General features: G+C 36.2%; 1 protein-coding gene across 2 annotated transcripts in view; it reads left to right on the top strand.

Moving 5' to 3' along the window:
- LOC145292076 (uncharacterized) overlaps positions 1–25,663 on the top strand; it is a 139,948-nt gene that overhangs the window by 80,143 nt on the left and 34,142 nt on the right. For both annotated transcript variants that reach the window (XM_080138132.1, XM_080138134.1), the window contains exon 2: positions 20,136–20,169. The gene's annotated coding sequence lies outside the window, so the exon portion shown is untranslated. The remainder of the gene's footprint in view (positions 1–20,135; positions 20,170–25,663) is intronic.

The following is a 25,663-nucleotide window of genomic DNA, read 5'->3' as shown; positions in this document are numbered from 1 at the left end:
GGACGAGCCAGTGAGAGAATGTACTCTTCTAAAGCCAAGCCTGAGCTTCTTAGGACCTGTGGACCGGCGCCGAATCCTGCTGCCATATTCAGGATCTGCCAGCGGCCACCTGATTGCACCAAGGGGATCACCACACCCTTCAGCACATCCAGGTACACTTTGGTGTTTACTTTCAAACCGACTTCGAAGATATGAGTAGCCCTCACTTGAAACCACAGCAAAAACAAAAACCGTGGCCGGACACTTTGTTTTCATCACTTTGGCAATATCCCTGTCATTCGTGTCAATTTAGCGATGCATTTTATGCATTATAGAAGGCTCCTATCACTCTTGGGATTTGTACACAACTGGCCAACTAGTAGATAGTTTGCAACCCCCCCCCCTCCAAAAAAAAAACCCCGGTTTTTATCAAACGGAAATTAAATCATATTATGTGTGTGTGTTTCGTTGAACAGCAAATATAATCCATGCTTGTTTCTCTTGCAATTAAACGATTTTAATCCACTTTTTAAAATAAATGTACTAAATGCATTTTTTAAATATTCAACCTGCGCCTTAGGATGACTCATAAGAGTTGAAAACGTTTGCGGCAACAGCGATTTTTTTTTTACACTAGAACAGAACGTTCGAACGTTGGTCTGCCAAATAGAAAACACGGATCGCAACAGAAACAAACATGAATTATCGCTGCTGTTTAACGAAACATGCATGAGAGAAAGATAAGAATGCTGCTCAAATATACCAATATATATATATATATATATATATATATATATATATATATATATATATATATATGCGTGTGCGTGTGAGTATGTGTGTGTGTGTGTGTGTGTGTGTGTGTTCAGGCAACATTTTCCCTTTTTGATATGTTTTATTAAATAATATTAACAATTCCTGTGCACATATTTTAGTTTTGATCCTTTCGAATTTTCTCATGAACTTTTTTTTGTTTTTGCTTCAGGTAAGAATTGGCTCATTTAACTGTTATAGTTACTTTTGGCTTGAGTACTTTCATATTCCTCTGAACTCATACTTAGGATTAATTAACAGAACTGATTTTAGTATATATATATAGAAATGTGTAAGTGTTTCAAGATATTTTTTTGCCAGTAAATCAGACACACGCAAACATTGTGTTGGGATAATTAATCGGAAACAAGAATCATGTGAAAGAAGCAATTAGTGATTTGCTGATTTACATTAAAAAAGTTATATATTGGGGCCCTACAGTGGTAGATAAAAATTCAACTAGTATAAATTTCGGGAATGTTTCATTATGTTCCTATCAGCACGGCTTGGCAGCGGGTGGAAATAAACCCAGTGCACCCAACGAGTGAGGGAATATGGTCATAGGTTAGTTTCTTTAATAAAATACGCTAGGAAATAAATGTCAAAGATTACATCACGTGTCGCCATAAAATTTTTGAGCAGTCGGGGAAGCCAAGAGACAACACGCGTCGAAAGTAAGAAATTTTGTCGAAACCTGTCTGTCGATCAATTTTAAATTAAGCTCGGAAAAAATAGGAAGAAGAAATTAATTTAAAACTGTCTTTTATAAATGACTAATCTGGGTACCGGGCATTAAAAAAAAAAACTGTCAGTAGGCAGGCAGGCTCAAATCCTTGCCGCGAAGGAAGAAAAGAACGTGAAAAAAACATGACGTCTTTGCTGTTGCGTCCATCACAAAACTGGAAGTGACGAATATTTAAATTAAGGCGAGTCAATCAAAAAGAGGGGATGACTTTGAAAAATATTGTCGAAAAGGCGACCACTTCCTGTAGAAAAGTGCCCAGTTGAGGGTGAAACAATTAATGCTTTTAGGCAATTTTTCGATATTTGCTGTCCGAAGGGTCAAGCTTCAGAATGATACAGATCTCGTGAAAATCCGACGCCTCTGTCGAAAGTTTTAGGCATACATACATACATACATACATACATAATGACAGAAACTTGTTCTCGAGTATTGCCATTACTTAATATATCTCTGGCTCAAAAGACGCAAACATGAGCGCAACTAGCAGCACGTGCCAGACGGTCACCTCTATGAACCCTCTATAGTCCAGCACATCCATGACTGAGTCCAAGCTGTGGTGCCTTGAACACCTACCAGGCCAGACCCTGGAGGTTTCAGAGCCTTGATTGCCATTCACGCCCAACATTTCCAGCCCAGCCCGGGATCTTACTCCCCGAAAAAGCAATATCTTCTATTAATTATTAAATATAATATTTTAAAACACAAATATGCCATAAATGAACAGCTAACTCCTAACAAATTATTTAACACTAATTTCCCAACTACATTTCCATAAAATATAATTCATATCGTTAATACTGATTTTTTTTTTTTACAAAGGAGCCACCACTTATCAAGGCTCGCAGACCAGAGTGGTCAAGGGTCATCTTTAGTGGACATTTGGTAAATTGGATTGCTTAAGGGATGGCTCATCAAGAAATTGTTCATGTTGGACTTGAAAACAACGATATTGTAATCAGTTGGAAAGCAGGAAAACGGAAGAGAGTTTCAGTTCTAAGAAAGAAGCTTTGTTTATCGAATCTACTTTTAGGTTTAGGCACAGATAAAGAGTGGGGGAAATTATTAATAGTGATTTCATCTAGACGAGTGTTTTTCGTGAAAGTAAAGTTAAGGAGGGACCATAGATTGGAGCTCAGACGAGCATTTGCCATGAAAATACGGATAAAGAAGAGACAGGCTCGCGACGTCTCTTCTGTAGGAAAGAGGTTGCAGGGAAAAGAAAAGGGCATCTCCCACTAGGCTACAAAGTCTATTTTGAACTCTGTCAAGGCAGGATAAGCTGCTTCTAGCAGCTCCTGCCCATATGTGGCAAGAGTACCCAATCTTTGGACTCACTTGGCTCTTATAATTGTAGAGAATTGCATCAGCAGTGAGATATCCGTGTTTCATCTCAGATCAGCCCAGAAGTTTGTCAAAACATAGAGCCTCCTTAAGATGAGAACCATTCATTTCAATTAATACCAGATGGGGACCATAGCGTTGATGATGGAAAGATAGAAGTTTGGTCTAGGATGCATCAAAATTAACCAGCCACCTCTTTCCCCATTACACCATGTTCTCAAGATAAGAGAAGAGAGAATCAGAGAGAACTTTGTCGTTTACGGCATTTGAAGTGTTGCCATAGATGGTAATGGCGTCAGCATAAATGTCTACGAATGATCTGATGGTGTGATTTGGGATTTCTGTGAACTTCTGATTTCTGCCCATCAACCACTACTCTTATGAACCTACAGAGAGAAATGATTTAATAATTGAAAAGACGTTTCCAGCTATACCGTAGCTGGAAATTTTGTGGGGAAGACCTTTATGCAACACCCTATCAAAAGCCTTTGATATGTCAAGGGGAATTGCCTTCGAAACGAAGCCTCCATCGAGAGATTCGCTAATCCTACGAGATATAACTTTTAACACATCAGCTGTAGATCTAGCAGAACGGAAACCATATTGCATGTCACTGAAGAGCTTATTTTTGCTGAGGTAGTTTACTACTTATCTATTTAACACATATTCTAGCAACTTACTCATGGCGCACAGGAGACTGATCAGTCTGTATTGAGAGGGAGATGAGAGATCATCTGAATTTTTAAATATGGGACATACTGATGAAGTTTTCCAAGGTGTTGGGAAGCAATTCTCCTTAAGACAACGCTTAAATAGCTTTGTAAGATTGGGAGCTAGTTCCGGTTGAAGCTTGTTGAGTACTTTAATAGGAATGCCGTCAGGGCCAGTTGCTTTATTGGAATCGAGGTTTTTGATTAGCCTGGCAACATCACACACGGATATTTGTATGTCGCATAGCGTGTTTTCAGACACAGGAGGAAATACAGGGGGGAGGGTTGGCAGCCCTGAAAGTGATGTTTAAATACAAGTTTTATAAATATTTATGTGAAAGAAAGTCACTAAAATGTCATATATTTTGTGAATGAGAATATCCTTAATATCTATACTGTATATAAGCAATCGTTCACTGTTAAAACCAATTATCAATTTCTATGAAAAGAATGGCGTTTTGTTTTTATCCCGTTAAGACTCATATTCTTTAATCGTAAGCGTGTCTTATCTCTTCTTGGATTCTCGACGATGATTCTAAAACTTTTTTTGCGTTTCGTTCTCATCGTCTTTGATGGAGTTCATACATTAGCGTAAAGCCACTTGCCCCCTCTATCAACAACCGCCGTCCAACGATGTATGCGTCTGGTTTTTGATTATTTCATCTTCTGTTCTCGTTCTGTTCTAGTCGTGTCGTCGTCTCTCACATCGGCAACTGTTGATGTAAGGAGGACGGTGGCTCAATAGTATAAAAAACGAATTATGCAAGAGAAAGCAAAGCCTTCGACACTTTCTGTGTACCTCAATTGTACTCTGAATGTGTATGTGTATGTCGATATTATCGTAGAACAAGACTCTCTAATCGCTAACGTCTACATCTTAGTTGTCTATCAATGTTGCCCTCTCGATCAACTCCGATCAACCAACTGTCGACAACTGGCAACAACGTCAACCGCCGTAAAATCAAAACTGTCCGTAAACTACTGTAAATGTATTCACCTCTATGTCCGGCCTTTTGTCGCAGTCACGGAAACACCTCGATTAAAATTCCTATTTCTGTTCGCCTTTTTGTCTTGAAAACGCACCTCACTTCATTGTCTTTCTACTAAACTCACTTCCTTTTTTTTTGTTAATCAACTATTTCCTCCAAGTTGTTATAGTTTTTCCTCTTTTTTATCATTTTCTCACGCTTTTGGCTGGCGTCCATAGTACCGCATTAGATCCATTGCTCTTTCTAATTCCCGTAAAATCGGTTTACTCTATTTTTCCAAACATTTTTCACATCTAAGACTATTCTCTATCTCTACAAATCTACTATTCTCTATCTCTACAAACAATAATCTTTTAAAACAGATTATTGCTGTCATATTTGGAATAGTGAATATCTGTCCTATTTGAGTGTTTCTGATAAGATACTGCATTAACCACGTCTCAAAGGAGAATGAAATACCTGGGATGATTACTCTCATCCCATTAAAAGGGAAGGTAATTCTTTGGAGGCGGGTCTTATGACAAGAGAACGTATAATTCGTTTGATTGGCCCTGCCTTCTTTTCTTTTATGCATCTCCCCTCTCACTCTCTATCTCTCTCACTCTCACTCACACACACACTCTCTCTCTCTCTCACTCTCACTCACTCACACACACACTCTCTCTCTCTCTCTCACTCTCACTCACGCGCACACACACTCTCTCTCTCTCTCTCTCAAATGTGATTTTGCTCATCTCAGTTTTCTACAAGTACGAGAAGCCTTCAGTAATTTTGCTGACTTTTCGTATAGACACTTTTACTGATAGTACATGCATGAAACGCTAGTTCTCTTCAAAGTAATCTCCCCCGGCTGCAAGACACTTTTTATACTGTTCCAACAACGTCTGGAAGGTTCTATAGAAGTCCTCTTGTGTGCGCGTGCCAAGGACCCTCATCACAGCATCTCCTCAATTGTCTCATAACGACAGCATCTAAGATTTTCTTTGAGCTTAGGAAATAACCAAAAGTCAGAGGGAGCAATGTCTGGACTGTATAGAAGGTGAGGAACTGTCTTGATGTCCATCTTGGTCAAATAGTCTGTGATACGGATGGAGCTGTGGGCTGGTGCATTCGCGTAAATCTTCTGCACCTTCAGTTCCTCGTGAATTATTGCGTGTACAGTTCCCACACTGATATCAAACTGTGCACTGATTGTCTCTATAGACACAAGACGGTCTTCATTTATGAAATTCTTTATTTGACCAATGAACTCTAGTGTTCTAACTTTCTTACTCCTCCCGCACCTCTTAACATCCCTCGTAGACTCCCTGGCTTCTTAGAATCTTTTATGCTACTCAAAAAACTATGTTTAATTCATGCAAGATGGTCTAAAAGCCGTATGAAGCATGTCATATGTTTCTGTGGAAGATTTTTCAAGTTTAAAACAGAATTTTATCGCATACTTTTTTTTCTAAAGTTTTCTCACGTCCAGATTGCACTTTTGAAATTCACCCGCTGTGATAATCAGGCATTAGTTGGGTGGATTCCAATGCCTTCTGTAGATGTTCATTTGAACCTGAAATCATAAAAAATGATCAGTCATCTCACAAGATGTATAGCAATAAGATACTGAATTTTCAAGAGTCCACGACAATTTTAAATTCCTCTACCCCCCGTCCCCTGGAAACTTATTGAAGGAACCTCGTGCTATTATAACGTGTTCTTTAGAATTGTCGGATATATTCCCTGCTTTCTTTTCTCCAGCTCGTTTGGCTTATTAGTCTAGTGGTTCCCTTCAATTCGCTGTTTTGGGATCTCATTGTAATACTGTCCTCATCTAGAAGCTTCTTTCCATGAAATTCAAGCTTCTGAAACGTTTTTCATGGTGACTGTTTTTTTTTCTACATACAATCATAGTCTTTTCAAAACTAAAGGATCTCATACCTTAATAATAATCATCTTTCGTTTTTATTTGCTCCTAAGATAAAATGGCCTCATGCCTTTTTCTGGAGCGATTTCATAAATAAAAATAAATCCACTTAATACGTATTTTTCAAAATATTTGTACAACTTATATTAACACAATGTTGTTTCCTGGTTATTTTAAATCCGCCAATAAAAGATGCACATAAATTAATCCTCACGTTAGGTCTTTTGACAGATGCTAATCTTTGCCATTTCTTGTTTAACAATAGGAAACATATGTTGGATTTTTTGTCCTTTTTTTATTAACTGTTATCTATATAATCAACAAAAGGAAAGGTCAATATTCAGCGTAGTACTAGACATGCGAACATTGAAAAAGCCTTCCCCACGAAAGAGAAATATTCAGAAATTTTTTGCCCCCGAAAAGGTAACATATGAAGGTAAGCAATTTTTTTTTTACTTGTTCTTTCGATAGTGCCAGACTCATGAGTACCTACTTAGCGAAATCACTTATTTAAATCTATTTACTTACCTATCTCTAGTAACGAAGAAACCCACTATTATTTATGCATATATCTAGACGGATGATCAAAATATAATTATCCACTGACACGTGTTACGTCGTCTAAGACTCATCAGAGTGGCTGAATGGCTCATCAGACGACGAAACACCTGTCAGTGGATGATTATATTTTAGTGCCAGTGGATAATTATGTTTTAGGGTCAGTGGATAATTATATTTTAAACAACATATATGCCGCTCCCCACTTGGGAGTACCAAATTAGTAAAAGGGAAAATTATGCCCAACTCGCATTTAGGTAAAAATACACTTTCGTATAAATAATTGAATTCATTCAAAAGTATCGTAAACAAAAACAAACAAATAAATAACATCTAGATAGCTGGTTAGATATTTAACCACAATCTAATTCTTAGTCTATCCGTCTATCTATATGTCTATGTATGTATGTATGTATGTATGTAACACATTTTGGGGTAGAGAGGGCTCCCGTAAGCCGTGGTGAAGGCAACCTTTCTAGGAGAAGCAAATCTCTGATTTAAAAAACCAAAAAGCGGAAGACCAGTACCCGCATTAAGCTGGTCTGCAATTTAATTTGTTGCTGGCTATCTTGCTCTTGCTTGTTGCTGGATCTCAACATTTTGAACCGAGAGAGAGACTTAGCTGTCGTACAAAGCTAAGACTCTGTAACATCATATTTGTATAGATACTCCCTCAGACATTTGGGCTCATGGATTTTAAATGTCTGAGGGAGTGGCACTCGTCTGACAAGACGTTGCAATCATCATCATCACATTGACACACCATTTCTCGCCAGATCACCGAAGTTAAGCAACGTTGAGTCTTGCCAGTACCAGGTGGGTGACAATTTGGGAAGGCCAGGCGCTGTATGTACCGCGAGGTAAAATACCAGGGTGGGAAACTGGTGCGGTCTATCATTCTCTCGAGGGTAGATGGGCATATCTTAAGTCGTGGTAGGCAATCCATCTAGTGATGGCGTCACGATAAAAATATCCTTGACAGCCCTGGCGAAGCATCAAGTATTCAGCTACGGACAAGATTTGAATTGCACTTGTGTAGTGAGTTCAATCTCGGCTGTGGCTGCATGTTACGTTTACATTTATGTATTTATATATGTATGTATGTTGGTGGTTTTTGTTTTACGGCATATCAACCCTTTGCAGGTTATTTAATGCCGAATCCAGTGATTTTGAAGAAAAATTTCTTAATAGAATATATATATATATATATATATATATATATATTTTCAAGTCGGTTTCTATTTAACCCATAGTTGGGACCCTAACAGGTACTACCATTCCAGGTCAGAGTGGACCTGGGAGCAATGGCAATTAAGAGGTGGCTCCACACCCCCCAAAGCTCGCAAGCTGGGGCCTCACCATCGGATATAGTTTAAGGTCATATCCAGGACCTGTATGTATGTATGTATGTATGTATGCATGTATGTAGATGTATGTATGTATGTATGTATGTATCTATCTATCTATCTATCTATCTATCTATCTACACACACACACGGTGCTAGTTGGCCGTTGACCCCGAAAAAGGGTTAATTCTTCCTTTGTCTGGGTGTTTGTGTGTATGTAGGTGTGTGTTGGGGTGGAGAGGGATCCCGTAAGCAACCTTTCTAGGAGAAGCAAATCTCTTATTTAAAAAAAAAACATAAAGCGGGAGACCAGTACCCGCATTAATCTGGTCTGCAGTTTTACTTGTTGCAGGCTATCTTGCTCTTGCTTGTTGCTGGATTTCAACATTTTGAACCGAGAGAGAGACTTAGCTGTCGTACAAAGCTAAGACTCTGTAACATCATCTGTATATAGATACTCCCTCAGGCATTTGTCTATTAAAATTGTCCTGTGGCGATGAAAGTCATTTTTGGGTTCATGGACTTTACGTGACTGAGGAAGTGGCACTCGTCTGACAAGACGTTGCAGTCATCAACTCATCTATCTATCTATCTATCTATCTATCTATCTATCTATCTATCTATCTATCTATCTATCTATTTGGTTGAAAAGCTAATTAGTTGACCAACAGAAAATTATATAAATTCTTAACTTTCAAAAATTAATACATCATCAGGTCTTTATGTTAAGCGTAATCTCTGGGTAGCTTCGTCACATAACTGAGAACAAAACTTCCTACCAGGGGCAGTTGTTCTGTTCTATCAATATGCGTTTGGGTCTGCAGGTGATGCTGAACTACTTGCTAAATTTATTTTCAAGACGGGTTTTAATTCACAAAGGTTTCACCGATTGCTCAGTTTCGCCGTCGTTTAATTTGATTTGTGCATTTTTTGTTGTTTTAAAACAACTTCCGGTCGAAATTATTATATTTCAAAATTTCAATATCATCAAATATTTATTCATGCTATTTGACTATTTTTTGCTTTAACTTTTGTTCATCCACGCCCTGTTGCCGTCGATAAGTAAGGAGTTACTCTATTTATAGACCATATTTATAAACCATATTTATAGACTATATTTATAGACCATATTTATAGACCATTTTTATAGACCATATTTATAGACCATATTTATAGACCATTTTTATAGACCATATTTATAGACCATATTTATAGAGAAGGATCGTAAGCGGGGAGAAGTAGCATGTGGTACAGTCGGGAAAACAGGGAGCAGGGAAATTGCTTACATCCGATCGTGTAAAAACACTATCATTTTTGTATCATTTAGGTTATTCGGACTATTGTTCTTATCTTGATTGTTATTATCACTACGTTTCGACCGATGTTACCTCCGACCTTCTTCATGCGTATCTTGTCAGACTCTAGCATCTTTCTGTTAAACTCAGGAATCTACAGAGAATTTTGAGCGGGACAATTCATTTAGTCGACAGGGGTAACATACAGGGTGGCCGAAAAGTCCCAGGACACTGACCGAAAATGTTATTATATGTTTTCTGAGTGTTTCATTAAAAAAATACTGTGTTTTATTAAAAATACATGTATAGTGTCCTGGGACTTTTCGGCCACCCTGTACTCTTGTTCCGTCAGCCATAAACGGGGAGACGCCCTAATTAATCACAATTGTATTTCTAGTGTCGATTGTATTTAGGATTGAATCTTAAACATCTAGTAGAGTGCTAATAAAAACTTAATTACCAAGTACTTTATCCGTTACGCTACGAGTCCTTGTAGACAAAATAAACTTGATTTCGGAGACTATATCAGCCGCAACATTGTGAACATAGCATTCAAAGTGGGAAGAATAGCCCCGCTCATCAAAATTAGTAATAAAGAGTCATTTATTTTAACAGTATTTACATTTATTGTTTATAAAGACTGTGAATTTAAAAAAAGTTGCAAAAATTAAGTACATATCAAGTTAATGACTTATATTAAAATGAAAATAAAAAAAAGGTACCTACTTTTTCAGGTCAGAAGGGGAAACAGAGCTAAACATTGAAACAATAATGCAAAGTAAAATCGATTTCTTCAAACAGAGAGTATGAAAATATCAGCATATCATTTTCTTTTTTTTTGCTTGACTGATACGTATGTATGCTGATGAAAAGTCAGGCATGACGTTAGAAAATTAAAGATTAGCATGTTATACAGGGTGTTTCAAAAGTCTTGGGAACATTACAAATGCGTATATCTCATGAACTATTCCAGGTAGAAAAATGAAACTGGTGTCATTTTAAAGCTTGCTTAATCAAGTTTTTGGTCATACTAATGATTTTCGTCTTATCTTTCCATGTGCAGTAATGGCGTTCTCTAAACAAGACAAGGCGTTTTGCGTCCTCCAATTTGCAAAGACTGAATCGTGGACATGTGTTCAGCGTGCATTTCGCAGGAAATTTAAAAAAGAAGTCCCTGAAAGGAAACCCATTGTCAGATGGCATGCTAAATTTGTGAAAGATGGGTGTTTGTGCCCAAGTAAGCGAACAGGTCGCCCTTCAACTTCAGAAGCTGCAGTTGAGCAAGTCCGGACAGCCTTTCAGCGGAGCCCCCGTAAATCAGTGAGAAGAGCCAGCAGGGAACTTCAGCTTGCTCCAGCAACTGTCTGGCGTGTCTTAAGGAAACGACTGCAAATGGTACCTTACAAGCTCAAGTTGGTCCAAAAGTTGAAGGACACTGATAAGCCACTTCGCCGTGACTTTTGCATTGCAATGCAAGAGAAGTTGGAAGATAACGGCTTTGATGACCGGCTTGTTTTTAGCGATGAGGCGACCTTCTATCTGAATGGCAAAGTTAACAAGCATAGCACTCGCATATGGGGTACTGAGTGTGACTTTTTCCTTTGGGGCTTTGTCAAGCAACAAGTCTATGTACCGCCCCTTCCAAGAGATATTGACGAACTAAAGGCTCGAATAACGGCAGTTGTGGGAACCATTGACGTCAAGATGCTGGAACGCGTTTGGCAGGAAATGGACTATCGACTAGATGTCTGCCGTGTGACGAATGGTGCTCATATTGAGCAAGTTTGAAGATTCCCCACAAAACTTGAAACTTTAACCTTTCCAACGGTACCAATTTCATTTTTTAACTCCTAATAGTTTTTGAGTTATTAAAAATCTTTATGTTCCCAAGACTTTTGAAACACCCTGTATTATATACAATTTGTTATCTATCTATGTATATATCTATAAAAGTGAGAATGTGTGTGTGAGAGGATATTCTCAACCTATATACTCCACGAATTTTTATCTATAGACTTACAATTTGGTATATAGGACATTCAGGCATGTGAAAGACTTTTTAATCGGTTTTTATTCGAAAAAAAGGGTTGCTAAGACGTCAAAATTAGCATATTGTTACATGGGTATCGTCGGATTTTTTCAATTTGTCAACTGTTTCACAACTGCTCATGCGCGGTCGAGAAACATGAAAACATCTTTATGTTAAGAATAATATCTTTTGAAAACACTTTGTAAATATCGTGTTAAGCTGGTGTGATAGTTGACTAAATATCTTTAGGTTTTGGTTTCGATCTCAGCTCGAGTATTGTTTTTTTTTATTTATAAGAAGTGAATACTTAGAAGAAAAAAAAACGTAATTATCGCATGCTCAGATTCTGAATTAATTAAAATATAATATTTATGCGTATTCTATTTACAGACTTGAAAATTGGTATATAGGTTATTCAGACATGTAAAAACACTTTTATCGCTTTTCATCCGAACAAAAGGGCTGCTAAAGAGTAAATATTTAAAAAATGGTACTTGCATATCATCGGATTTTTAGATGGTTGTCAACTGTTTCACGACTGCGCATGCGCGAATCGCTAACATGAAAGCTTCCTTATGTTAAGAATGAGTAGGTTTGAAAACACTTTTTAAAGATCGTTGTAATCTGTCCCAATAAGTATCGTACGGTATTTGTTATATTTTGATTTTGGTTTCGATCTCAACTCGAGTATTGTTTTTTTATTTTTACTTACAAAAAATGAATTGTTTAGAAAAAACATAACGCGCGTACACATGTCTCAGTTCTTTTCGCTTCTCTTTTAAAATATTGGACACAATATAACAATCAGTAGAGGATTATAATAAATGCGAAATTTGCATTTGTAACAATCAGTAGAGGATTGGTTCCCATCATAATAAATTCGAAATTTGCATAAATTAAATATCATATTGATGCGTATTTTGCGATCTGGCGGCCTGACAGAAAGTAATAAAGTAATTAATTACTCCAGTAGAAAGAAATATCAATTTTAATGATGCGAAATATTTGAATAACTAACTGTATAGCAGCAGGTTGCAAAAATGCATACTCTGAAGAAACAGAGAAATATTATTGGTTAAGCGTATCTGTTGCGTTTCCAATGATAATAAACGGCAAGTAGTCTTTTTTAATTCATTTCCACCTCAAACAAGTCATATTGCCCTTTCACATTTGAGAGAGGGAGAGTTGAGCACGAAATATTAATTCACATTACATTTAAAGATCTGCATGTTAGTACAATGAGGGAAGCAGAAAACAAAGCAAAAACTGTAGCAGTCCCACAGAAGAAACTATTAGAGTAGAAGGCTTTCCGGCATCTAGAGACCACAACAGTATAGAGCTGGGATTTTTCTGGTTATCGGGTTAGTTGGGAATATGTATGTTGGAGAATCATGAGTGTTGTGAGCTCATCAGAAAACATTCCATTGAAGTATTTGTAAAACAGACACAGGGATGCGATGTTGTGGCGACTGGAGCTTGGTTGATAGTACAAAACCTATTAGATTTGAGACTATTTTTGGACTCTGTGTTACAGAGGGGGTGACGTCGTTATATAATTTTTGGAGCAACACAAAACTCGTCTAAAAGTAAAATACTAAAGGTAAATTCTCTAGCCCAGATGTAGTAAACATATTCCATATATGGGCATATTGGAGTTTTGTAAAAATACCGTATGCTTGCTGATATACGTAATTTTCTCGCACGTTAAAGGGAGCTCACTTCTTTTGCAAGAGTTGTTGCAACTCTATCAATGTATTTGTTCCAATTCATTTTGCCTGTGAATGTTTAGCCGAAGAATTTGAAAGGTGGGCGCCCAGATAGAGGGTCATTTGTCATGCCAATCGTTGGTTGAGAGATGTTTTTTTAGTTGTTAAAGGAACGAAGCTTAGTATAACTAGAATAAAATGTTACCATCTACTTGCAGCCCCATTTTACAGCAGACTGAAGGTCGTGTTCTACTGTTTCCGCCATTGTTTTGGACATGTGGACATTCGTTTTATCCTTATTCTTATTATAGAGCGTATCATTTGCAAATATACCCGAGAAACAATTCTATCAACGGAGTCATGCATGAATATCAGGAATAATAAAGATCCAAGCATCGATCCTTAATATCATGTTGTTTTGTCCTACGGCCATCGAGGACAACTTGAATTTATTTTTGTCCACGAAGGATCTGTTAATGTTGAGCATTCGCCCAGAAATACAACTAGGTTTAATTTTTGTTAGAACCCTTTCATGCCAGTCTTTGTTAAAGGCTTTGAATTTATCAAGGGCTATAGCTCCAGATTCCCCGTCCGATCCAATGCATGAAGTATGCGTTCAAAGATGGCAATTAAAATATCTGTATTAGAATGAGCTTTCCAAAATCCATACTGTTAATCCATACCGTTAATCAGCAAAACGGTTAGCATTTACAAGATGGCGAACTAGTGCTTGATTTATTAAAGATTTTTCCGAAAAGGAGCAAGAGACTGATCTGGCGGTTTATAAAATGATCGGTTTAGATTTTTTCCCCAGAATACTTGATTACTGGTACAACGGAGACAATTCTCAAGCTATCAAGGAAGCAAGACCCAGCTAAACATTTGCTGAAAAGTTTAAAGAGGACAGGGGCTAGTAGAGCATTTCTTAATTAGTATGAGAGAAGGGAGATCAGGTCCATACGCGTGGAAGGTGTCTATGTTTTTATTATATCACGGAATGAGACCATGTGATTTTCAAATCTACAAGTGTGGAAGTTTCCGCAAAGGGAAATTTGGGAGAGAGTGAATCCAAGGTGAAGGCAAACCACCGGGCCAGCAGGTCAACTTTCTTGGTTGCCGTGTAAGCGATTTCATGGCTGTTAGTAGTGGATACTGTTGGTAGTCAATTATACAATAAACTATCATAAATTTTCTAGAAATCACGAGTTGCTATTTTCTGCAACTGGTCACTTTGGTATGTCTTCTTTATCCGTGGCTATTTCACTCTTCGAGTTATTTCTAGCCTTTATAAACTTTTGCCTATTTGTACTTGATTTGTGGCGGACCGATCGCCGAAATGAATACATAAGTTGGACTAAACCATTGTGGAAAGTGAGCTTGATATGATACTTCTGTGTGGGAATATAAGCTTCTATGCCCGCTTTCCACCTCTAAGTTGTTTCATTGGCATATTGTCCAGCAAGCAGACAAAATATTAATCCATGGCGCATCTCTGATGTGTTCTCTAATTGCTTCTCAATCGCCCTTTTCTTTTTAAAGATTTATTCGCACACACGCCACGCTTACCCAAAAATAGTAACGCAAAATGACGATCGAATATTCACGAATTTGGAGCTAACTTAAAAAAAAATCCTTCCTTTACTGACATCAGAAACTTCTTGTTTTATACTTAATTTTTAATTCCTATCTTTTTAATTTTCCAATACAATTTTATTTTCATTCTATTTGCACCGTTAACTATTATTTTTACCTTTATAAATTGTCTTAAATTCGACAGGATTTATACGAGCCACGTGCGTCTTATGTTTTGATGTTTGAAATTAAAATCCTTTCCTCGGAATTAATTTAAAATAACAAACCTGCAGTTTATCATAGTGGATGAGTTATCGAAGTTCTATTTTATTACATGAGCAAGACTGCTTGTAAAATTACATAACTCACTCGCTATGTAGGATCAAACATCCATTTGGTAAGTTTAATGATATTTGAGTTTGAGGTAGAGACGTCCACAATATATACATATATATATATATATATATATATATATATATATATATGTATATATATATATATATATATATATATATATATATATATATGTATGTATTAGTGTTGGGATGATTAATCGGAATCGAAAAAAATCGGAACTTTTTGGGGTATTGGAATCGGTGTCGGGAAATTATAGTCTAATTTCCGATTCCAAACCGATTCTTAAAAATTTGTTAAATAAAAATTCAAACAATCACAGATTGTTTTTTTTTTATTAGAAATTGTTCTTTTACAACATAAGACTGATAAGGGCCCCAGATTGGGTTATAAATCTCATTTACAGATTTAATATTGATTTTATTTATTGGTTATTTATTAAGAGATAACTTGCCTATTGCCTCTGTAATAGTTTTGCATCTATTCGCTAAACTGTCTATGTGCCCTCATCTGAGGGAGTTCATATGATTACTAAAAAGTTTTAAATGCTCTGGGCGGGGGGATTTCGTTGGCGCCAGCTGTAGATTGGAGTGTCTGTCATCGGCTTCTTTTGAAATAATTAAAGTTTTATGGAACCTCTTTGGACGCAAGGAAATCCTTCGCAGTTGTGGCAATTGTTATTCCAAGCATATTTGAAAATCCATTCCCAGATGTAGACTCTCTGAACCTAATTTAAATTATTTTTATTAGATTTTACTGTAAGAAAAGTAAATATTCTAGAGTTCACTTGCCAATTCAATATCACAGGTTTTAAAAAGCTTTTCGCACCTATTTGGTAAATGGCCATATAGTGTGTATTAGAGACTTCACGCTTTAATATCAAAGATTTAAGATGCTTGGAATTTTTTTTATCTGGCGCTTATTTTGTCTGGTCACCACATCCTTTGAACTATTTCATGTTTCCTTATATTTTGGTTGGTTTTGGAAAATCTCACAAGTTTATCCAAATTTTGGAAGAGCAAACATTTACATTTAAAATATCCAAAACATATAAGATTCTACTTTTTCAGGCGATTATGTGTGAGCATACTGCAACGTTATTTTCAAATTTAGAATGGGTGTTCACTTGTGCATGTAAATATATGTAAACTGATCCGATTTGGTTACATAATAACTTTTTAAGCAGTTAAGTCATTTTTACCACCGAAGATTAATATAGAATGTATTTTCGGGAAAATGGTCTAAAGCCGATCAGCAAAATCATAAAATCACATGTAATTGCCATATTTTTTGTATTGCCACCCGTACTTAGGGTTAGTAGGAGAACAGGAGCGTGGGTTTTATGAATTTTAACAATACTATATATATTAATAATAGAGCGTGTGTGTTATTTATTTTGTGTGTCACAATTACACCCGAATGACTATTGTTTAATTATGGATTCCCAATTCTTATAATAAATAATTTTACTAAGAATTCTTCATAAGTTTCGGTTTCAGTTTAAATTATAGCTGATCGCACTGAAGTCATCTATTTCTTTTTTTATAAATGTTTTTCTCAAGAATTCTTCATAAATTTTGGTTTCGGTTTCGATTATAGCTGAAGGAACTCAAGCTGATGCACCCAAGTCATATGGATATATATATTTTTATTTTTGAAATCGCAACTTTATAATATATAAAAACGATAGAACATAAACTATATAATAATACAGAGGAAATTAAAATACCATATTTAAGCGTACTTGACGACTTGGCTATGCCTGGCGTCCCAGCTCGCTGAGATAAATACTTTCGCAGAGTTACAATAATATACGCGCATCTCCATTTACGCCATGTATACCAACTTCAATATATTACATATGAATGAGTTCCCTGTGGAATTTCCACAGGTCCCGCTAGTTGTTATTATAATTTGCATCTCATTTTTTTTACAGAAAACAAATCAATTTAATAACCCATCAAATTTATATAATTAAAATAAAATTTATACATTAATAGAAGGAAGGCACCTACTAGTTAACGAAGCTCAACGCCCTCACCATGTTAAAAATGGTTTTCTAAATAGTAACATTATTATTTAGAAATTCGTTCGTAACAATGGGAGGAGGCGTTGTTAATGTTTTTATATCGTTTCCTCATTTTACCTACCAATCGTCGACTATTTTCAACTGTTTATGAAAACTTTTAAGAAGCATGTTGTTCAGTAACGAGGAACTGATACAATTTGGCTTTGTATAAAATCAAAATAAACCTTTTGTTGCCTTTCAGTTTGCAATACATTGCAAGGAAAACATTTGAGAAAAATATATCCGGAAATTAACCGAAGGTTTATGCAATAATTTGTAAATTTACAAAAAACAAAAAAACAAAACAAAAACAAAACAAAAAAAACACAAACAAAAACAAAAACAAACAAACAAAACAACAAAAACAACAAATCTATAATTAAATATTTATAAATATTAAATAAATCAGAATCGGGAATTGAATCGGAATCGGAAATTTAGAATGGAATCTGGAAAAATTTTGGAATCGTCCCATCACTAATATATATATATATATATATATATATATATATAATAAATTCCACAGCCAAACAACGTCGCAGCCCACAAGAGCCATGACAGTCAAAGAACCGGAAGTCCAAGACTCGAGTTTCGCCCTCATTTGGGCTCGTCAGTTAGACACATCCGAACTCAGGATTCGAAACCCGAGCCTCTTGCATGCAAGGCAAGCACTCTACCAACTGAGCAAACGCCCTGCACACAAGAATTTCAATTAACCAACACAGATCAAGCAAACCGCGCAGAAATCCGACTGTGAAATGAACCTACCACGTCTCAACAAGGGACGCGGTCATCCAACCAGCTAATAACCCCAAGCTGATGTCTCACTAGTAGGAGTTTTAACTCGAAAGGACGATGCCATCCAGCAATACTAACCAAGCGAGCAACTTATGATAGGATTTTCAGAATGTGAAAGATTGTATATAATAAATTCCACAGCAAAACAACGTCGCAGCCCACAAGAGCCATGACAGTCAAAGAACCGGAAGTCCAAGACTCGAGTTTCGCCCTCATTTGGGCTCGTCAGTTAGACACATCCGAACTCAGGTTGCTCGCTTGGTTAGTATTGCTGGATGGCATCGTCCTTTCGAGTTAAAACTCCTACTAGTGAGACATCAGCTTGGGGTTATTAGCTGGTTGGATGACCGCGTCCCTTGTTGAGACGTAGTAGGTTCATTTCACAGTCGGATTTCTGCGCGGTTTGCTTGATCTGTGTTGGTTAATTGAAATTCTTGTGTGCAGGGCGTTTGCTCAGTTGGTAGAGTGCTTGCCTTGCATGCAAGAGGCTCGGGTTTCGAATCCTGAGTTCGGATGTGTCTAACTGACGAGCCCAAATGAGGGCGAAACTCGAGTCTTGGACTTCCGGTTCTTTGACTGTCAATGCTCTTGTGGGCTGCGACGTTGTTTGGCTGTGGAATTTATTATATACAATCTCTCACATTCTGAAAATCATATATATATAGTCCTTTTCCCACCTTTCTTTTTAGCTACTCCCGAACGTTTTCTTTTCACCCCTATAAAATTTACAAATAACCTTTTCTAATATTCATAAGTCTTAATACTTTTTCTCATTTATATGGTTTTACATTTTAAACTTTAATTTCAACGTTTATTTCTTTTCATGATTAAGTCCAAAAATTCAGTACGCAAATTTAAGACGCCAGAAGTGGACTCAGTTTACCTAAATATGGAACGGAAGTCACTAACCATGAAACGAAATACTAAACCATGTGGAACTACTTCTTGTTTTATCATGAAACAATAAAAAATAAAATTTCAAGTAACTTAAACTTTCAGAGTTTACATTATTATTACATAAATAATTTTCTAAATATTTTAAATATATTTCATACGTTAATTTTATGAAAATTTTATACAAATGTTTAAACTAAGTTTTTTTATAACACAAGAAGTGTTAATAAAAAAATCATGCATTATTTATGAAAAAAATTATGTGCGAAAAAATGTGAAAAACAAAAATATATTTTTTCACAAAACACCATCCATAGAAATGTAAATAATAAAATTTCTCCTTAGTTTTTGTTCATAACACAAGTATTCAAACGAAAACAGAACTATTTATAGAAATGTAAAAAAAAAAAGAAATTTGTATTATTTTTATTGTTCAATGATTAATGATAGCACAAGAAGTGTTAAAACTAAAATAATTCTTTGAAATACATTATCTGGTTTTTTATTTCGTTTCATGTTTAGTAACTTCCGTTCCATATTTAGGTAAACCGTGTCCACTTCCATCGTTCTTAACTACGAGTACTAAATCTTTGTTCTTAACCATACAAGTTTAGTTAAGTTAAAAAATAATCTTTTTTTCAAGAATAGAACGTATTAGCATTTGTTCTCTAAGGCCACAATAATCATTGTCTGTGTTCATTTAAAATGTTGAAGTTATTTCTATTTAAAAAAATACACACAAAACAAATCAGTTGCATTTAAATTTGTGAAGAAACGATTCCAATATTTATCACGATTCCAATAAAATCCGCGATTTTGATACAATTACCGATTCTGATTCAATTAAAATCGTTAAATTATTAACTATAGAGTTTAAAAAAAAATTAAATTACCGTAAAAATTCACATTGTTAATTTCAAACGTGCTTCCATACTTTTTCAGTACTTGATTTAAAGTTCATACTATATTTTGCCTATGCAAATTATTCTAGCCTGAATAACTTAATATTATTTTCTTAAAATCTTACAGCTGCGACCATCAAAATGATCAGGATTATATCAGGGTAAGTTTTGTTCTTTATTTCATTCTTTCTTACATAGTGTTATGTAACAAATAGAGTTCATTTAAGGTCAAGTGATTTTTTTTTAATTTGTTGACAAAGTTTGACTACATTATCATAAAACTCCATTGTTGAGTCCATGCAAGTCTTTTAAGTCTTGAAATAGATATTTTACAATCCCGAGATTGACATTTTAAATTAAGACTGCCTTACAACGGGTATTGTACAATCGAAAGATCAGCATTGCAAATTAAGAGGCTCGCTTTTGTTGTCGAGTAGTCATGGCTCGATTTCAAAGTTTGTCGCATTGTCGTCAAAAGGGAAATCGAGTTGATGCTAAAAAAGAAATATGTATAGGAGGTAAACTGAAAGAGAAACAAAAAATTAATTAGAAATAAGAATAGTAGATGAAGAAGAAGAAACAGGAGTACAAATAAAAGGATAAGCGCATATCGAATAATGCAAAATCAGGTAGAAAATGTGAATAAAAACGAAGAAAATCATAATAGGAAAATGAAGAAAATATTAAATACAGTAGCGAAGGATTAGAAGTTTATTCACTAAATTCATAATCCAGTTTTGGAATATTAGATTGTTTCCTACACTATAGGTAATTTTGTAACAATATACGTAATTTATATACATATGTCTTGCTTTGTTTTTTTCAATTTATATTGAATATAGTTCAGTTCTAGTATAAATCGAATCGTATTTACGTTTAAATGCATTTTAAGTTTTAATCTTTTAATTGTACGAAGCAATCCAATGTCTATCTATAGAATGTTGTTTCGCAGAGAAAAAAAAAACAAACAAACAGATTTCCTTTTTTAGATTAATTTTCATTTTTAGTTTAAAAATTAATATTGAAAAGTCATATTTAAATCAATATCCTGATGAAAACCATAGGAATATGTAAATTATGTATAATAATTATGCAATTATTGCAAGATAAGTCGTCTAAATATTTCAATTCACGTACGAACAAATAAACTTTAATAAGCTTAGTTAATCTATTGTTTATCGTTTGTTTTGATTTAAAAATAATAATCGTTTGCTTTTCATTTGTTTGTTTAATAATTGTTTATTCTCTTCATTTTATAATACAGGATCAGCAGTATTTAGCTGCCTTTCACTTAAAACATATTTAATTCAACATAAATAATTCTGGTTTGATTTATAGTGAATAAACTTCAGTTTCAGTGTAACTCGTGTTCCGTTCTTCTCATGTTAAATGCAATTTTTGTGATTTTGTGAGTAAATAATGCACGATTTTTCATTTTAAAAATCCATGAAACAACGAAATGTTTACTTTTAACGTATGAATACACAACTTTTCCTTTTTGAATTCTTGTTTTTATTTTTGCATTAACATTGACTAAGTTCTGCTTCAGTATTAATCGTGTTCTTTATTTTTCTCTTTTTAAATGCAATTTTAACGTTTTCTACTAATACTTGTAAAATTCTTTCATTCATTATCGACAGATGTTAAATGCTAAGACCTCAGACATGACGTCATTTTTCAGTGAACACGATTGAATCTATATTTACGTCTGGCGTGCTCTTATACAAGTACAATACTGCACCCGGAGTGTGATAACTTCTGAAACTGTTTAATAGTTTTATGATAATCATTAAAATAGTATTTTCGCTAGTTTGTCACATTAATAGCATTTTCAAATACGCCCACGCATCTTTACATGAGACTGTTTTGTACCTTTGTTGGTTTCCCTGCCACGCCCGACTTTCGCTAAGCGAGTAGATTTTACATACACCTCTTAAGAGTACCCATTCTTTTTGCACAGTCTCTATTTACGTGCCTTCTCACAGAGGCAGAGATCGACACAAGGTCGATTTCAAAGATGCAGAAAATCTGCCACTCCACACAAAGAAAAATGCCCTACAACGATTCTTCCTTCATCGAATTAGGACAGTAAAGAGACAATGTGGCTTCAGAACAAGCATTGATCCTTTCCATAAAAAATGCAAAAAGTAGTCTTCTCTTCTATAAAATCGAAGATTAATACAGAATGTGTTTCCGGGAAAATGGTTTAATCATTCTACAATTCCAGAAGGAACGTGACAGCTGGGACAATCATTTACTTGTAGAAAAAAAACAAAAAAATAAAACAAGATGTAAAAATGCTGCCACGTCTAGGAAAGTACCGATTTACCTCAGTACAGTAAAAACCGACTTTAGTTGGAGATGCTGTCTTCTGTTCAAGGAAGACACTTTCTGTGGTAAAAATAATTAATATTCTGCACTTTCCCCAAAATGATTTCTAACTTTTCTACATTTTCAACTAAGAATGTGCGAGGTTACTATCGGCATACTGCTCATACTGCGCGCCCGGCCCTATGTGGCCTCAGACGACAAGATCAAAGTGTAGTATCTATTCCGGCAGATACTGCAAGCTATGACTAGCTATGACTAGCAAAGACCAGATGTGGGGGCAACCCCACATGCCTGACCTTTAACCAGCTCCCATTTCCCACCTCTCGGGAGCTGGTTCCCTTTTTTCCCTTCCCCCTCCCTTCATTCCTCACATTAAAAATTGGCCTTGTGCCTAATTTGCTCGGTGGGGGAGCAAATAAATACCTTCTGTTCCGGCAGATGCTGCAAGCTATGACTAGATATGACTAGCAAAGACCAGATGTGGGGGCAACCCCACATGCCTGACCATTAACCAGCTCCCATTTCCCACCTCTCGGGAGCTGGTCCCCTTTTTCCCTTCCCCCTCCCTTCATTCCTCACATTAAAAATCGGCCTTGTGCCTAATTTGCTCGGTTGGGGAGCAAATAAATACCATCTGTTCCGACAGATACTGCAAGCAAAGACCAGATGTGGGGGCAACCCCACATACCTGACCTTTAACCAGATCCCATTTCCCACCTCGTGGGAGCTGGTCCCCTTTTTCCCTTCACCCCTCCCTTCACTCCTCACATTACAAATTGGCCTTGTGCCTAATTTGCTCGGTGGGGGAGCAAATAAATACCCGACAGATGCTGCAAGCAATGACTAGCTATGACTAGCAAAGACCATATGTGGGGGTAACCCCACATATCTGAACTTGGTCAATGTAGGGATCACCCTACAGACCACAGTTACTATCCAGCTCCCATTTCCCACTTCTCGGGAGCTGGTCCTCCCTTTCCCTCCCCCTCCCCCTATCTCCACATTAAAAAACGGCCTTGTGCCTAATTTGCTCAGTGGGGAAGCAAATAAACCCAACTGCAACCCGACATATCAGACCTTTGTCAATGTAGGGGTAACCCTTCATACCAACAGTTATTATCCAGCTCCCATTTTCCACTCATCGGGAGCTGGTCCCCTTCCCCCCTCTCTCTCTTTCCACATTAAAAAACGGCCTTGTGCCTAATTTGCTCAGTGGGGAAGCAAATAAATACATACTATCGGCATACTGCTCTCAGTGCTCACTAATCCAAAATCCGACACACTGATCTCAAAATTCGCTACTCAAAAATCCAAATTAACTCAATCTTTGAACGACAGGCATTCTTATTAAAAACGGCAGCATCTCATTTGCATATGATCAGAATTTAATGCTAAAACTGCACCATCTGTGAAACAATCTAATCGTTTTCAAATCTAATACTAACAAATGAATAAACTGTTTTGCTTTGTTATATAATCACGCCAAACCAGGCACAGTGTCACTCAAACGCAAGGGGATACTATTTCGGACCATATCTACCGAGACATTGTGTAGGGAGTCAAACAACGGGATGTCTGTTTACATTACATTAAAACTTCTGCATATAAATAAAATCAGGGCAGCAAGAAACTTAGAGAGAATTCCAAAATTTACCAGTTCGAGAGAAGAAACCATTAGAGTAGAGGTCTCCCGAAATTTAGTGATCTCTTCACTGAAAAAGTGGGATTTTGTTGCCCTTGGGTTAGTCGGGGTATTAACATCGAGGGATAGTGTTTAAGGACTAGGTAGGCTCTGCCCATCTCCTGGCTTTCACCCCCAGTTTTTACCTACTGGGCAGGCGCAGAAGTATGATTTTAGTGACTAAGCAGAAAGACAATAAACGTCGCACCCTCTTCTGTCTAATTCTATTTCTTTTAAAACTGGGATTATTGGAATGGTTCGCTTGTCACATATGTTTACGCGGCTTGTTTTGACTAGTCTTGTCTGACAGTTTTTAGAGTACAGTTTTGGTAGTTTGTCTGGCTGTTGTTTCCGACTTACAGAGCAGGAGCTTTAACTCGTAAGAGTAGCGCTTAGGAGCTCTGCTTTATTATCGGATGTATAATATCGGGATGGCAGTAGTGCCATGTTGCGGTGGGCTTTACAGAGGCCAATATCCTTTAGATGAAAAGTCGACGAAGGATTTACTTGTCTTTACATGTTTGTTATCATATACATCCATTTTTCCCAACCATTTTCACAATAAAACTGAAACCATTAAATAAAATGACAACCCAAACAAAAATACCATCAAAAAAGACAGAAACTGCATGAATTGCTCTCATAATTAATCAAATTTTGTTATTATAATCATCATTTTCAACTTTCTCATGATATTCTTCGCCCTTTAACTGGCGGCTGGAGAACTTTTATCCTTGAATGTTGTTTGGCCTTGATAATGATAAAAATTATGAAAAAGAAAACAAAAAAACAAAAACAAAGATAATTTACCCCACTGATCGTCTATTTTTCTTACGCGCTTCTAACTGTTTTTGCATTTTAGTTTTCAGTTAGACTTAGACATCAAAGTGTCCTTTCACTTTTAGTGGGGGGGGTCATCGGTTGTTAAGGTCTAAAGGCTGCTCTAAATTTGATTATTTAAGAGAACGGCTCAGCAAGAACTTAATGACATAATCTTTGAAAACGAACATACTATAATCAGCTGGAACGCACCCTCCGCAGTATTGTGTTCAATCAACGGATAGTTCTAGGAAAGAAACTTTGTTCATGGAATTTTTGTTTAGTTTTTTTTTTTTTGGTTTAGAGTAAGGGAAATTATTGACGCTTGTTATAGCTGGAGGAGTATTTGTTGGTAATATTTCGGATGAAGGGAGCATAAATTAAAGCTCAATCAGTCACCCTTCTTTATAGAACACATAGATATCCGGCTGTTCATTTAAGCTTCTCCCCTATTTCTCAAAGTTTGCGTCAGTAAAGCTGTGAAGAATACTACTTTCTGTCCAGTTGACTATTTAACTGTCATGCTTCTTGTGTGTGTGTGTGTGTGTGTGTTTTTTTCTCAGATATTTATACTAGAATTTATCTGGTCTATTAGAGTATTTACTTTGAGTTGTTACTTGTAATATCATTTCAAGGAGAAAGCGCACCGTTGTTTTTCAACAACCGGTATGTAGTCACGCTAAGTAGATTTTATTTTGGAGTCCAATTCTATGTTATTTACATTATTTGTCCAGGTCAGGTGAAGAGTCCTCATTCTAGATGTTCTGCTCAGCACAGACCGAAGGCACTCGCGGATAGTGCGTAATATGTATCCAGACTCTATC

This window comes from Euprymna scolopes, chromosome 13 (genome assembly GCF_053919585.1).
Source record: "Euprymna scolopes isolate OS-2025 chromosome 13, ASM5391958v1, whole genome shotgun sequence".
Taxonomy (NCBI): domain Eukaryota; kingdom Metazoa; phylum Mollusca; class Cephalopoda; order Sepiida; family Sepiolidae; genus Euprymna; species Euprymna scolopes.
Note: the sequence above shows the minus strand (reverse complement) of the source record. Positions and strands in the feature narration are given on the sequence as shown.